Below are 17,292 nucleotides of genomic sequence, written 5' to 3' on the forward strand. Positions count from 1 at the left end.
AATAAATAAAAGTCTGATAATACCAAAGGCTGGTGAGGATTTTGGCTTAAAAGAAGTCTCATACCTGCACTGTTGGTCAGAGTGTAACCTGGAAAGAAAAATTGGCAATATCTAGTAAAGGTAAAGATAAGGAATACTCTATGAATCATCAATTCCGGATCTTGGCATATACTGTAGAAAAATTCTTGCAAATGTTCACAAGTAGACATGAACAAGAATATACACTGCAGCAGTTTGTAACAGCAAAACAAACAGATTGTTTTTTAAAAAACCTGGAAAAAATTTAAATGTCTGCCAATAAATGGACAGATTTTTTAAAGTTATGATTTAATCAGAAATGGAACAATTCACAGTTGTAAAGGTGAAAAAAAACACCTCTACATATGGATAACTTTTTACCATATAATATTGAGTGAAAACCCCCATATCTCAAGTGAACTATGCTGTCGTTCAAGTTTAATCATTGACCACAAAAACACTCACTCGGTCATTCTTTCAAAGCAATATTCTTAATTATATGGACATAGCCTTGGTTAGATATTTGGGGACACTGAACTATTGATCTAAGGCAACAGGGATGCTTTTTTCCTAAGGTCTCATGGTTTGAGTGCATCTGTAACATATGGAGGGCTGCTTGTAGCAGCACTAGCGTTGTCTTGGTGTGTACTGACAAAACAGAACAGACGCAAGCAGGAAAACAAAACCAAAGAACAACACCCTACCACAAATGTGTTAAAGGGTCAGTAACCTCGTTAAAGGAATGTAGATAAGTGGTTTTTAATGAGACTGTGTTAGTCAGTAGAAATCAAGACTGTCCAAGACTCAGATTGCACTATTGCTACCAACAAAGTAAAAGGATTGAGAAGCGCTTTTCTCTCTCTCTCTACTAGAATATTAAATCTACTCAACAGATCAACAGAGTGGTTTCTGTTTTCAAATGATTTTTAGTCCTATGTGCCATCTGGAAAGAAGTCATTAGAAATAGAAAGGGTTTACAAGAGATTGGTGGTGCTGGTTGGGAGGGGGGTGTCCTAATTAACGGTAGAAATATAAAGGTGGCATGGGACGACAGAAAGTCAGAACTGGAGTCAGATTCTGGCTGTACCACTTATGAGCTGGTGGTGTTTTGGGCAATTCATTTAATGGTGATAATCGCCAATGTCTTTTTTTTGGTAAAATAAAATCTCTTGCAGTATTGGATTACAGAGATAACACATGTAAAGTGCATATAGACAGAGCTTAGTAAATAAGAAGGGCCCAAGAAATGGAAGAGATTGTGTTGATGATGATGATAATGATGACGACAACGACCCTTTCCCAGGCTGCTACTATGCACTGCCATTAGCTGCATTCTCTTTCTGGTATTTATTATGCTTGTGGAAAGGTTTTTCAGACTTTTCAAGCTGATCAAAATTTAATTCAGTAAAGTATTTACTGGCAAAATCTAACCTCTTCTTCTTTTTTTTTTTTTTTTTGCGGTACATGGGCCTCTCACTGTTGTGGCCTCTCCTGTTGCAGAGCACAGGCTCCGGACGCCCAGGCTCAGTGGCCATGGCTCACGGGCCCAGCCGTTCCGTGGCATGTGGGATCTTCCCAGACCAGGGCATGAACCCGCGTCCCCTGCATCGGTAGGCGGACTCTCAACCACTGCATCACCAGGGAAGCCCAAAATCTAACTTCTTGCACGTTAAGTGATAACCAGTCAGTATATTTTATTAATTAAGGTTTTCTGGTTTCAATTTCTAGTTGCACATTTTTGATCAGCAGAGAGCTGATTATACAGATTATACTGGGCCCCTGAAGAATTATTCTTACAAAGTCACCCTTTGGTGAGATGCTATTAGCTGAGATGGAAGGGCTTTATGAGAAACAACCAATGAATGTCACTAACTCTATTGTAAAGAATGTTTTTGAGCCTGAGGATCACTGCATCATACAGTGTCCATTTTACCACGCCTCTAGGGATAGAGCCATATCTGATCTTGGTGCCAAAAACAGCTTAAAAAATCCCTTGGGTACTTGGTTTTATCCTTTCAGTGCTGTGAACTGACAAGGTTACTTCCCTTTGTTGAATGAATATCTGGAAAGCTCAATTTGAGGCCCAACTGTAAACTGTATGTCATCACTGTGTGCATTTTATAAGCCTCACTTTGGAGTCCTCTTTGTTCTTGCCCTTGTTTTTTCTTCTTTCATCCTGCTTTTAGTTGGAAGAACATTCATGTATATATGAATTATATATTCATATATAATTATATATAAGTATATATATATATATATATATATATATATATATACTTATATCTATACAATACAGTGCTCATACTAATCTATAAAAGAAATTATGCCAAGTGTTGTCACTCTGGGTGGTCTAAGTACTGATCGGCTTAAGGTAGACTATTCTAACGTTTTGTTTCTCCCATGGAGCCTTCATCGACACATGTTGAAATGCAGCTCTTAAAAAGGCCGTTAAATTATTAACTCACATCTAGATCCTAAATAAGTGTTTTCCCCAGTACATCATTTATAATATACTGTTGCACCTCAGGAGTTGAGGTATTAAAGTGCGGCTTGAGACATGCTGGGAAAACTCTGGAAAATAACTTGCTAAAAGAAAAACAGCTCAGGAAAGCAATTTGATGTTCCATTTTCCTGGTGGGATACTATCTGGGATGGGGTGATACTGTTCATGTGTAAGCAAAAATCTATTCCATATGCTGAAAGAAAGACAAAATCAGTGCCAATCTGAGACATTAGGGGTAGCACTCAGCAGGTAATTTATGCAGCAGAGAGTCAAGGACCCTTACTTTGCAATCATTGTCATCTTTATGCATGAAGGACCACCATTACATTTTCTGCCTTCCTTTTGCTCTCTGGTGTGTCAGTTTTTTTAAAAATTATATATATTAAGCCTTGCCGTAAGTTCAAACGTACATCTTAACTCACTCAAATCACTTGTCTTGTCTCTGACTGAGAAGAGTGCACATAATTCAGCATTATTACCAAAAGTGAGATGACAGGCCTCGATCGAACCATGCAGAGTCCCCTCTTTTAGGAAAAGCACATTGAGGCTTCTCTCCCCCAGGACTGTTTTGCTTCATAACTCTCTTGGTAATTCTGTCAAAATGTGCTTTTTTCAATTCTTTCTAGGCCAAATCCTGGCGAGGTGCTGTGGAGATGGGTGTAATTTCACGAGGAAAAAGCATTCATTTTTTACCTGAAAGAAAGTTGAGGAAAGGTCCCTTCTCTCATGCCTTCATTTTCCTCAAAATGCTGAATTGCATTTCTTTCTTTTTAAATTGCAGAATTAATGAAGAGAAGAGAAGAGTGGTCTGGTGGAAGAAAAGTCCACAGACAAGTTTCTCGGGAATAGAATCAGCTGTCATAAAACACATAAATCTCCATTCTTCCCTGACAAAGCTCATACACGTGGCTTGGGCCTTATTCCCTTCAGGACACATTGTCTTGATAACGGGGGACAGCCAAATGGTTAAAATATAGGCTCTGGAGTCAGGATCCTGGGTTGAAATTCCAACTCGGCCACTTTTTATTTTGTGATGCTCAACGAATTCCTGCACTTAATTTCACTAAGCCTCATTTTTCTCAACTATACAGTGAAAATGATAATAAGAGTACCTACCTCATAAGACTTCTGTAGGATTAGTGAGACAATTTTATGAAGCTCTGAGTATAGTACCTGAATATTAAGCACCAAAAGATATTAGCCATTATTTTTTATAGGATTAAAATAATTTTAAGTTTGGTAGATTCACAAACTTTTACTTATAAAAATTCTTTTTTAATGAGAAAATATTCTTCATGCTCCCACATAATAGGATCACAGTTAGACATTTAGTATTGAGTAATTAAGAATTAGTATTTTTTAAATTGCAAATATTGATGCATTTTTTAAAAGTAGCACATGTGTATTTGAGAATTGTTGTTTAAAGGGAATCCAAATCGGAAAAGAAGAAGTAAAACTGTCACTGTTTGCAGATGACATGATACTATACATAGAGAATCCTAAAGATGCTACCAGAAAAATACTAGAGCTAATCAATGAATTTGATAAAGTAGCAGGATACAAAATTAATGCATAGAAATCTCTTGCATTCCTATATACTAATGATGAAAAATCTGAAATTATGGAAACACTCCCATTTACATTTGCAACAAAAAGAATATAATACCTAGGAATAAGCCTACTTAAGGAGACAAATACCTGTATGCAGAAAAGTATAAGACACTGATGAAAGAAATTAAAGATGATAAAAACAGATGGAGAGATATACCATGTTCTTAGATTGGAAGAATCAACATTGTGAAAATGACTATACTACCCAAAACAATTGACAGATTCAATGCAATCCCTAACAAAATACCAATGGCATTTTCCACAGAACTAGAACAAAAAAAACTCACAATTTGTATAGAAACAAAAAAGACCCCGAATAGCCAAAGCAATCTCGAGAAAGAAAAACAGAGCTGGAGGAATCAGGCTCCATGACTTGAGACTATACTACAAAGCTACAGTAATCAAGATAGTATGGTACTGGCACAAAAACAGAAATATAGATCAATGGAACAGGATAGAAAGCCCAGAGATAAACCCACACACACATGGTCATCTTATCTTTGATAAAGGAGGCAAGAATATACAATGGAGAAAAGACAGACTCTTCAATAAGTGGTGTTGGGAAAATTGGACAGCTACAGGTAAAAGAATGAAATTAGAACACTCTCTAACACCATACAACAAAAATAAACTCAAAATGGATTAAAGACCTAAAAGTAAAGCCAGACATTATAAAACTCTTAGAGGAAAACATAGGCAGGACACTCTATGACATAAATCACAGCAAGATCCTGTTTGACCCACCTCCTAGAGAAATGGAAATAAAAACAAAAATAAACAAATGGGACCTAATGAAACTTAAAAGCTTTTCCACAGCAAAGGAAACCATAAATGACGAAAAGACAGCCGTCAGAATGGGAGAAAATATTTGCAAATGAAGAAACTGACAAAGGATTAATCTCCAAAATATACAAGTAGCTCATGCAGCTCAATATCAAAAAAACAAACAACCCAATCCAAAAATGGGCAGAAGACCTAAATAGACATTTCTCCAAAGAAGATATCCAGATTGCCAACGGACACATGAAAAGATGCTTAACATCACTAATCACTAGAGAAATGCAAATCAAAACTACAATGAGGTATCCCCTCACACCAGTCAGAATGGCCATCATCAAAAAATCTAGAAACAATAAATGCTGGAGAGGGTGTGGAGGAAAGGGAACCCTCTTACACTCTTGGTGGGAATGTAAATTGATACAGTCAGTATGGAGAACAGTATGGAAGTTCCTTAAAAAACTAAAAACTATAAACTATTATACAACACAGCAATCCCACTACTGGGCATATACCCTGAGAAAACCATGATTCAAAAAGAGTCATGTACCACAATGTTCATTGTAGCACTATTTACAAGAGCCAGGACATGGAAACAACCTAAGTGTCCATCAACAGATGAGTGAATAAAGAAGATATGATGCATATATACAATGGAATATTACTCAGCCATAAAAGGAAACAAAACTGAGTTATTTGTAGACATAGAGACTGTTATACAGAGTGAAGTAAGTCAGAAAGAGAAAAAGAAAGAAATACCGTATGCTAACACATATATATGGAATCTAAAAAAAAAAAAAAAAAGGTTCTGAAGAACCTAGGGTCATTACAGGAATAAAGACTCAGACGAAGAGAATGGACTTGAGGACACGGGGAGAGGGAAGGGTAAGCTGGGACAAAGTGAGGGAGTGGCATTGACATATATACACTACCAAATGTAAAATAGATAGCTAGAGGGAAGCAGCTGCATAGCACAAGGAGATCAGCTCGGTGCTTTGTGACCACCTAGAGGGGTGGGATAGGGAGGGTGGGAGGGAGACACAAGAGGGAGGGGATATATGTATACATATAGCTGAATCACTTTGTTATATAGCAAAAACTAATACAACATTGTAAAGCAATTATACCCCAATAAAGATGTTACCAAAAAAAAAAAAAAGAAAGAAAGAAGCAGAGACAACATGTATAGCAAGTATTTTAAAGAAGTTTTGTTGAAAAGGGGGCAGGGAAATAGAGCAGTAGGTGAAGTCAAGAAGACGAGAAGTACGAGATCGTGTTCATGTTGTGGTGGGGATGATTCAGTAGAGAAGAGATTGGTGAAGCATGTAGAGAAGGGGAAAACCAAAGGATGGAAAACCCTGAGTGGGTGAGGGCAGAAGAAATCCAGAACACAAAGGGATGAAGCAGCCTTTAGTAGGTGGAGGGACATGGTCTACATTTTGGCAGAAGGAAGAGGGGCAGGTGCAGGTTGACTTTTAGGGAAGGTATAGGAAGATAAGTGAGTTCACACTGATAGTGTTTATTTTTCTTAATGAAGTCTGAAGTGACATCATCTGCTCCGCAGGAAGGAAGACAAGGGGTAGAGGCAGTTTGAATAGAGAGAAAGGAATCTGAAGGAGTGGTAAATCAGAAAAACTCTGCAAGATGGGCGAGCAGTACTGAGTGCCTGTTAGTAGTTAGAAATAAAGTTCAAGTGCAACCGTCAGCTCAGTTATGTGATTTTCTCGAGCAGTACTCACGTTCTCTAGAACTGGTACAGTCAGGTTTATCCTCGGGTTTACCAGGCAAGAGGGACAGAGAAGAAGAAGGCGCACTGCAGTTAGGGATATTTGCAAGTGTAACGATGGACCATGGAGTCTAAATTGTATAGCACTCACCATAATGGCTGGTACACAGTGGTGGGTACACAATAATGAACAAATAAAAAACATATATCTCCCCTTACATGACTTCCACAATTCATTTATACATCCTCAACATAGTTGAAAAGTTTAAGTTTGTGAGTGGAGAGAATATTTTGGCAGGAACTGAGGTTCTGTAAATTCTTGAGTCTTATCCTGCTCTACCCATCTAACCAACTGTTCACTTCCCTTTCCCCATTATGGTATTTGATGTACATATATACTAAGTATATATGCATATATATATATATATATATATATATATATATATACACACACATACATACATACATATGCATATATTCATATAAGAGACAAAGACATTGTTTACTTCTGTGAGGCCTCTGCCTTAAATGTTTTCCTTGAGGAATTTGGGGTCTAATGGGGGTCACATATATAATAAGTTACCTGTTAAAAGCTGTAATAAAAGAATATGAAAAGTACTTGGGAGCATAATGGAAGGAGCAATTTAAATTTGTCTGGTGGGTGGGGATGTCTTCACAGAGGAATTGACATATGAGCTCAAAATTAAGAGACAAAAGGCTCCATTTAACCTTTGTTCAAAAGAAACTCACTTAAGAGAATAGAAAGAACTTATACTAAGAACTAACATTTATTGAGTGTTTACTATCTACGAGGCTCTAAGCACATTACACACTTTAGCCATTTAATCTATTAATAGGGTCTGTTTTTATTCCTATTTTTCTGTTGATGATTAGGGAGGTTGATGACTCTGCTTATTGAGAGGCCCAAGTGGGACTCAAATCCGGGTCTCGCTGGTGCTCAAGCCCGAGAAGAGGGATTAGCACTAGCAAAGGCCCAGGAAATGTGAAAGTACATCAGGTGCCCATGAAAGAGAGCAGACTGGGCAGGGGTGGGGGAAGAAGAGAGGAGTATGGCAGGGGTGGGAGTAGAAGGAACAGAAGGAGAGCCAGGAAAACCAGGCTGTGCCCAGATTCTAGTCTTCAACTAGGGGTGAGTTCCAGTTATCTATTTCTGTACAACAAACCACCCCAAACTTAGTGACATAAAGCAACCATTTTATCATTCTCACAGATTTGGCAGGTCAGGAATTCAGAGAAGACACAGTGGGATGACTTGTCTCTGCTCCATAATGCCTGGGGCCACAGCCAGAAATACTCAAATCCTGGGGGTGACTCAATGCTGGGGGCTGGAAACATGTGAAACCTCGTTCACTCACATGTCTGGCAGTTGATGTAGTTGCCTGAGACCTTAGCAGGGCTGTTGGGATACCCTCATATGACCTCTCTGTGTGCCTCCACTGGCTTCCTCACAGCCTGGTAGCTAAGTTGTCAGCACACGTGTCTCAGGAGAACATGAGAGCAGTACATGGCGTTTTACTCCACTGATTGAGGCAGTCACAAAGGCTCTCCAGGTCCCAGGAGAGAGGCTGTAGACCCCACCAGTCAAAGGAAGGAGGGTCAAGAATTTATGGCCTATTTTAAAACTACCACAGAGTCAGTGAATCAGATCATTAAATAGCAGAGACCTTTCATTTCATGGAAAGCCAGTCTACTAGCACTGAGGTGATGTCTACTGCTATACAACTTTTACATGTGAAATGTATGGAATTATGCTACCTGCTCTTCCAAAGTTCTCCCTGAAACTTTCTTTTTCTCATTGACTTTTTTGTAGTCTACCTTACTTCCCTCATTTACAGTTTTACATGAGACGAGCCAGGTTTAGATGAGTCACATGGGAGAACGTTGAAGATTTTTAGACGCAACTAGCTCTAAAATTCTAACAAATAAATAATAACATAACAAGAAAATTTTATATTGAAGAGGATTACTTTCCTAGTGCTTTAATAGTTGGCTGAATCTTTTGGATAAACATCATGTACAATCTATTTAATTGCATTCAGTGTTATTTCAAAATTGGTATAATGTGTTTTTTTTGTTTTTTTTTTAAATTTATTTTATTTTTGCTGTGTTGGGTCTTCATTTCTGTGCGAGGGCTTCCCCTAGTTGTGGCAAGTGGGGACCACTCTTCATCGCGGTGCGCGGGCCTCTCACTATCGCGGCCTCTCTTGTTGCGGAGCACAAGCTCCAGACGCGCAGGCTCAGTAGCTGTGGCTCACGGGCCTAGTTGCTCCGCGGCATGTGGGATCTTCCCAGACCAGGGCTCGAACCCGTGTCCCCTGCATTGGCAGGCAGATTCTCAACCACTGTGCCACCAGGGAAGCCCAAAATTGGTATAATGTTTTTAAATGACGTATTCACAGAGTTCAATGGAGCCTCCAGAGGTAGGTGAGCAACTAAACCCTCCAAAACAGATGGATACATTTGAGCAATATTTAATCTTAATGGAAAACCAGGTTTACCTATGACAAGTTCCTGGCTTGGAGGCAATGCTTACTGTGATACAACTTTGCTGAGTTAAATGTTTACAGAGAGTAGAGAATGACAGGGTAGCCAAGCAGCTGCTTTATTGTGAACCCTCATTTAAAACATGCCTCAGAACACTTGATTAAATGTTTTCTGCACCCTCAATTGAGTCTACAAGTGGTTCTTTAGAGAGTAACTTAATAATACAATTAGTAGTTGAATTATGTTCTAGTATTATTCATTAATTCATTTATTCCACCAATTTTGTTGACGAACTACCATGGCCAACTCTTGAGCTAGTTACTGAGTGTTATCAGCAAACTATAGGCGTAGAAGTATGTCAATTTTAGAGATTCCCCTTTTAAATGATTAATCCTTACTGGAGAAAAATGACTTGAGTTTGCATAAAATTTATCTTTAGAAGCTAAATGAGTAAGTGCATGAAAAGCTAAGAATAATATCTGGCTCTAGCAAGAGCTCACTGCATGTTTAGCTACTATTATTAAGCCTAAAATGCTCACTAAAATTCTCTCAAGTTCCCGTATCTATTCACACTATATTTCTTGCATAAGTCAAAGATTAGTAAAAATCCCAATATCTCTCATGAACATAGATGCAAAAACCTTCAACAAAATATCAGCAAATCATATCTGACAATATATAAAAAGAATTAAACACCACAATCAAGCACAGTGCAAGGCTGGTTTAACATTTAAAAATCAATTAATGTAGTTTCCATTGTATGGATGTTTCACTTCCTTGGTTAAATTTATTTTCTAAGCATTTTACTAGTTTTGGTCCTATTGTGAATGGGATAGTTTTCTTTATTTCTTTTTCAGATATTTTATTGTTACTGTATAGAAATGCAACTGATTTTTGTACAATTTTATATCTTGCAACATTACTGAATTTGTTGATTAGTTCTAACAGTTTTTTGGTTGAGTCTTAGGATTTTCTATATATAAGATCACATCACCTGCAAATAATGACAATTTAACTTTTTCCTTTCCAATTTTGTTGCCTTTATTTTGAGTGATTGCTCTAGCTAGGACTTCTAGTATTATGTTGAATAAGAGAGTGTGCACTCTTGTCTTATTCCTGATCTCAGAGGAAAAGCTTTCAGCCTTTCACTGTTGAGTATGATGTTAGCTGTGGGTATGTCATATTATTTATTTTATTTCATTTATTTATTATATTGAGGTATGTTCCTTCTATACCCAACTTATTGAGGGTTTTTATAATGCAAGATGTCATATTTTGTTAAATGCTTTTTTTGCCTCTATTGAGAAGATCATGTGATTTTTATCTTTCATTCTATTAATGTGATGTATCACATTTATTGATTTGCATAAGTTGAACCATCCTTGCAACCCAGTGATAAATTCCACTTGATCATGGTGTATGATCCTTTTAATGTGTTGTTGAATTCAGTTTGTTAATATTTTGTTAAGAATTTTTGCATCTATATTCAGCATGGATATTGGTCTATAGTTTTCTTTTCTTGTAGTATCCTTAACTGGCTTTGATATCAGGATAATTCTGGTCTTGTAAAATGAGTTTGGGAGTGTTCCCTCCTCTTCAATTTTTTGGAAGCATTTGAGAAGAATTGGCCTTAATTATTCTTTAAATGTTTGATAAAATTCAACAGTGAAACCATGTGGTCCTGGGCTTTTTGTGTTGAGAAGTTTTTGATTTCTGATTCAATTTCCTTTTGGTCTGTTCAAATATCCTGTTTATTCACAATTTGGTCTTGGTAGTTGTATATTTCTAGAAATTTATCCACTTGGGGAGATAAATTTATCCAATTTGTTGGCACATAATTGTTCATAGTAGTCTTTTATGATCCTATATATTTCTGTGGTATCAGTTGTAATAACTCCACTTTCATTTCCGATTTTAGAAGTTTGTGTCTTCACTCATTTTTTCTTAGTCAAACCAGCTAAAGGTTTGTCAATTTTGTTTATCTTTAAAAAAAATCAGTTCTTAGTTTTCTTGATCTTTTCTATTGTTTTTCTGGTCTCTATTTCACTTATTTCTGCTCTGATCCTTGTTAGTTCCTTCCTTGTGCTAACCTTGGGCTTAGTTGTTATTCTTTTGCTAACTCCTTGAGGTATAAGGTTAGGATGTTTATTTGAAATCTTTCTATTTTCTTAATATATGAATTTATCACTACAAACTTACCTGTAAGAACTGCTTTTGCAGCATCCTATAGGTTTTAGTATATTGTGTTTTTATTTTCATTTATTTTGAGACATTTTTAAATTTCCTTTCGGTTTTTTCTTTGACCCATTAGTTAGATGTTTAGGAGTATGTTGTTTAGTTTACACATGCTTGTAAATTTTCAGTTTTCCTCTTGTCGTTGACTTCTAGTTTCACATAATTGTGGTTAGAAAAGATACTTGGTATGATTTCAATCTTAAATTTGCTAAGATTTGTTTTGAGGCAATGAAATCTACAAGACTTGATAAAAAAACTGAGGAAGACACACAAAAAAATGTAAAAATATCCTGTGTTCATGGATCAAAAGAGTCAATATTGTTAAAATGTCCTACTACCCCAAGCCATCTGTAGCCTCCAACTAGCCAAAGCAATACTGAAAAAGAAGAACAAAGCTGGAGGCACCACAGGTCCTGATTTCAAACTATATTACAAAGCTATAATAATTACAACAATATGGTAGTGGCATAAAAATAGACACACAGACCAATAGGACAGAATAGAGAGCCCAGAAGTAAACCCCTGCACTTATAGCCAACTAATATTTGACAAGATAACCAAGAATATACAATGGGGAAAGGATAGTCTCTTCAACAAATGGTGTTGGGTAATCTGGATATACAGAAAAATGCAATTGGACCCCTATCTTACACCATACATAAAAATCAACTCAAACTGGATTAAAGACTTAAACATAAGACCTGATATTGTAAAACTCCTAGAAGAAAACATAGGAAAGAGGCTCCTTGACATTGATCTTGACAATGATTTTTTTATATGTTATAGCACAAGCACAAGTAACAAAATAAAAAAATCAACAAGTGGGACTACAATTAACTAAAAACTTCTGTACAGCAAAAGAAACAATGAACAAAATGAAAAGGCAACCTACAGACTAAGACAAGACATTTGCAAACCACATATCAAATAAGGGGTTAATATTCAAATTATAAATAACTCATACAAATCAATAACCAAAAATCAAACAATATGATTTAAAAATTGGCAGAAAACTTGAATAGGCATTTTTCCCAACGGACATCTATTTTTCCAAAGAAGACATCCAAATGAACAACAGGTACCGGGAAAGATACTCAACACCACTAATCATCAGGAAAATGCAAATCAAAATCACAATGAGATATCACCTAACATTTGTTAGAATGACTATTATCAAGAAGATAAGAGATAACAAGTGTTGGTGAGGATGTGAAGAAAAGGGAACCCTTGTGTACTGTTGGTGGGAATGTAAATTGGTTCAGCCACTATGGAAAACAGTATGGGAATTCCTCAAAAAATTAAAAATCAAACTACCATATGAACCAGCAATCTCATTTCTGGGTATTTAGCCAAAGGAAATGAAAACAGGATATCAAAAAGATACCTGCACTCCCATGTTCATTGCAGCATTATTCACAGTAGCAAAGATATGTAAACAACCTAAGTGTCTGTCAATGGATAAATAGATACAGAAGATGTGGTGTACATATACACAATGCAATATTATTCAGCCATGAAAAAGAAGGAAGTCCTGCATTTGCAACAGCATGGATGAAACTTGAGGGCGTTATGCTAAATGAGATAAGCCAGACAGAGAAAGACAAATAATGTATGATATCACTTATATGTGGAGTTTGAAAAAGCCAAACTTGTAGTAGAAACAGAGAGTAAAATGTTGGTTACCAGTGGCTGGGGAGTGGGAGAATTAAGGAGATGTTATTTAAGGGTACTTAAACCTGCAACTAGAAGATGAATATGTTCTGGAGATCTAGTGCTCAAAAAAGTGATTATAGTCAACAATACTGTGTTCTAAACTTTAAAGTTGCAAAGAGACTAAGTCTTAACTGTTCTCACCACAAAAAAAGAAGTGATAATTATGTGAGATGATGGCAGTGTTAGCTAACACCATGGTGGTAAACATATTGCAATATATAAATGTATCAAATTAACACTTACACAATGTTGTATGTTATTATATCTCAATTTAAAAAACCAATTAATATAATCTGTCATATCAATGGGCTAAAGAAATTAGAAAATATTTAAAACTGAATGATAATGCTGCATATCAAAACTATGGCAATCAACTAAAGCTGTATGTAGAGGCAAATATGTAGTTCTAAATGTATTAGAGAAAAGAATAAAGTTAGAAAAAGAACAGTACATTATACCCAATAAGAGCAGAAGGAAGAAAATAATAAAGAAATAAGTAGAAAATAATAAAACAGGGAAAAGTATAACAGAGAGATTCAACAAAACCAGTAATTGATTTTCTCAGAAGACCAACAAAACTGGTGAGATTAATCAAGGAAGAAGACATGGCACAAGTAACCATTACCTAGAATAAAAATGAGATGTCACTATAGGTTCTGTAGCTCTGACAAAGATAATAGGATATCATGAACAACTTTATGCTAATACATTTGAAAACTTAAACAGAGTGAACAAATTCCTGGAAAACTACAACTTACTAAAATGGATGTAAGGAAGAGTAGGAAAATTTGAATAATGCCTAACTATGAAATAAATTGAATCTGTAATTGAAAACTTTTCATACAAAAACTCTAGGTCAAAATGGCTTTACCAAAGAACTCAAACAATCATCTAAGGAACAAATGATGCCAATATTACACAAATTTTGGCAGGGAATAGAAAAAGAGAGAATACTTTTTTTTTAATTTTTAAATTTAATTTTATTTTTTATACAGCAGGTTCTTATTAGTTATCTATTTTATACATATTAGTGTGTATATGTCAATCCCAATCTCCCAATTCATCCCACCATCACCACCACCCCCGCCACTTTTCCCCCTCGGTGTCCATACGTTTGTTCTCTACATCTGTGTCTCTATTTCTGCCCTGCAAACTGGTTCATCTGTACCATTTTTCTAGGTTCCACATATATGCGTTAATATACGATATTTGTTTTTCTCTTTCTGACTTACTTCACTGAAAAAGAGAGAATACTTTTCAACAAATTTTATCAGACCAATAAGAAAAAGACAAACTCAGTAGAATAAAAGGACACAAACTCTTCATGAAAGAGAATATCAATTGGCTAATAAGCATAGGAAGAGATACTCAACCTCCTTATCATTAAGGAAATGCAAATTAAACTGAAATAAGATACTACTACACAACCATCAAAATGACTAAAATTTAAAAGACGCACAATACCAAGTATTGATGAAGACGTGGAACAATTGTAACTCGTACACTGCTGTCAGAAGTGTAAATTGGCACAGCCACTTTGGAAAACTGTTTGGCAGTATAATCTAAAGTTGCACTGCCCAATACAGTAGTAGTAATAGCACCACATTTTGTTATTGAACACTTAAGAGGTAGTAGTGATAGTTAGTACCACATTTGGTTACTGAACACTTAAGCTGTGGTTAGTACAAATTGTAATAGGGTAAAATACACACTGAATTTTGAAGATTCAATATATGAAAGAATGTAAAACACCTAATTAATAATTTCCATATTGATGACATTAAAATGACATTTTGGATATATTGGAGTAATAAAGTACATGATTAATATTCATGTTTTAAGTTTTTAATGTGGCTACTAGATAATTTTAAATTACATATGTGACTTGACTTACACTATATTTCTACTAGACAGTGCTGATCTAAAGCTGTGACCCATCAATTTTACTCCTGAGTATATTCCCAACAGAAACGTGTATATATGTGCACTAAAAATTAAGTACAAGAATGTTCATAGCAGCATTATGCATAATAGTCAAAAGCCTGAAATGACCCAAACATCCTTCAATAGTGGAATAGATAAATAAATTGTGGTGGATTATAATATGAAATACTATTTAACAACAAAAATGAATAAACTTCAGCTATAGGCAACAACGTGGAAGATTCACCATGTTAAGTGAAGGAAGTCATCTCATTTGATTTCATTTATATAGTTTAAAAATGGAAAAATAAGCTACAATATTAGAAGAATAGTAGTTAACTTTGGGGAGAATGGTGGTGTAGTTACTGGGGGAAGACTTTGGGAAACTGGCCTTGTTCTATGACTTGACAGGCTGGTGGTTACATGGGTTTTTGCTTTGTGATAATTCATTGAAATGTTCATGTATGTACAGTTTTCTCTGTGTATATTATACACAAAGAAATATAAAAACTAAGAGGGTTTAGTGACGTTTCCAGCAATTTGTTACAAATGATCTTAATAAATGTAAAGCCTCCTTGATAATTAAGCTTCTTACAACTGATCCATTTATGCATATAGCAGAACAAATTGAGTTGTTTTTTTAAGACCGTATTCTGCCCAGTAAGAAAATCCTGATGCTTTCTAAATAGTTCTAGGTATGAGTTTCCAGGTTAAACTAAAAATATTTCTGCCTTTTGCTTGGTCACTAAGCTTGGCATGACAGTCCATTTCCTGACAGATACGTCAATAATGTTGACCAAAATAAAATACAGAATCTGAGAACTGCAGAATTTAAAGCTATAATGTAGCCTGAAAGTTTTCTGAGTAGTGATTTCTCTGGGAATCTCATGGAAACTATGGTACTTGCTCTTGAAAATATATACATGTAAAATATTATATGTATTCACCATGGTTGTTTTTCTAATTCAGGTTATCAGACAGATAAAGCTCTAAGGCAGAAAGAGATCAAGTGACATGGCTGGTTAGTGGGAAAACCAGGACTAGTATTGCAGACTCCCAATTTTGAAACCAGCCATTATTCTTTCAAGTGAAGCAGTTGTTTTTCTCTTCCCCTGTGTTCCCATTTGTATACTCATGCTGTTCATACTGAATTCTCATATAATTCTGTCCTTATCCTTTTGCCTACTTGGGAGAGGTCTTCAGCTAAGAAGATGACTCCCTAAATCCCCTTTTAAAATAATAGACATTTAACTGTCCTATATCACTGTTATTTTGGCATATGCATTATCTTTCCAACTACATTTTAGGGACGATGCCTTATCCATCTTTGTTTTCCCCAAATCACCTAGCTAGGTGAAAGACATACATCCATTATAAAATAACCATTTGTTGAATTAGAAGAACATGCAAAAATCTGACTGAAACTTCCTGTTGAACTATAGCCCATCATTACTATATCCCATTATTATGAACTCAGATTCTGACGTCAGACTGACATAAATGTGAATGCAGCCTCTGCCATTTACTAACTGTATGTTGCTGGTTATATCACTTAACCTGAGTCTTACTTGGCAAATCTGATGGCACCAAATGTACTTCACAAAAGTCATTGTAAGGGACTTCCCGGGTGGCGCACTGGTTATGACTCTGCCTGCCAATGCAGGGGACACGGGTTCAAGCCCTGGTCCGGGAAGATCCCACATGCCACAGAGCAACTAAGCCCGTGCGCCACAACTACTGAGCTTGAGCTCTAGAGCCCGTGAGCCACAACTACTGAGCCCACGTGCCACAACTACTGAGCCTGTGAGCCACAACTACTGAAGCCCACGTGCTGAGAGCTCATGCTCCACAACAAGAGAAGCCAACACAATGAGAAGCCTGCACACTGCAACGAAGAGTAGCCCCTGCTCGCCACAACTAGAGAAAAAGCCCGCGCGCAGCAACGAAGACCAAATGCAGCTAAAAATAAATAAATAAATAAATAAATAAATAATTTAAAATAATCTTTGTGAGGATTAAAGGAAATAATCTATGTGAAATATCTCGAGCATGTTTGGCACATAATAAAAAGTCAGAAAGTAGCTATGATTATTGTTATAGCATACTCAGCCCTGAATTAAAGAGCTGGTTGGAGGACCATAGACTTAGAATCTTAGAATTGGACTAGTTGACTAGTTAACTAGTCCAACTGATCCAGGAATTATTTATATACCATTCTAACAGATTTCCCCTTGGCTTAACCTATCCCAGTCTTTGCTTAACCTATCCCAGTAACGGTGAA

This window comes from Mesoplodon densirostris, chromosome 7 (assembly GCF_025265405.1).
Source record: "Mesoplodon densirostris isolate mMesDen1 chromosome 7, mMesDen1 primary haplotype, whole genome shotgun sequence".
NCBI lineage: Eukaryota > Metazoa > Chordata > Mammalia > Artiodactyla > Ziphiidae > Mesoplodon > Mesoplodon densirostris.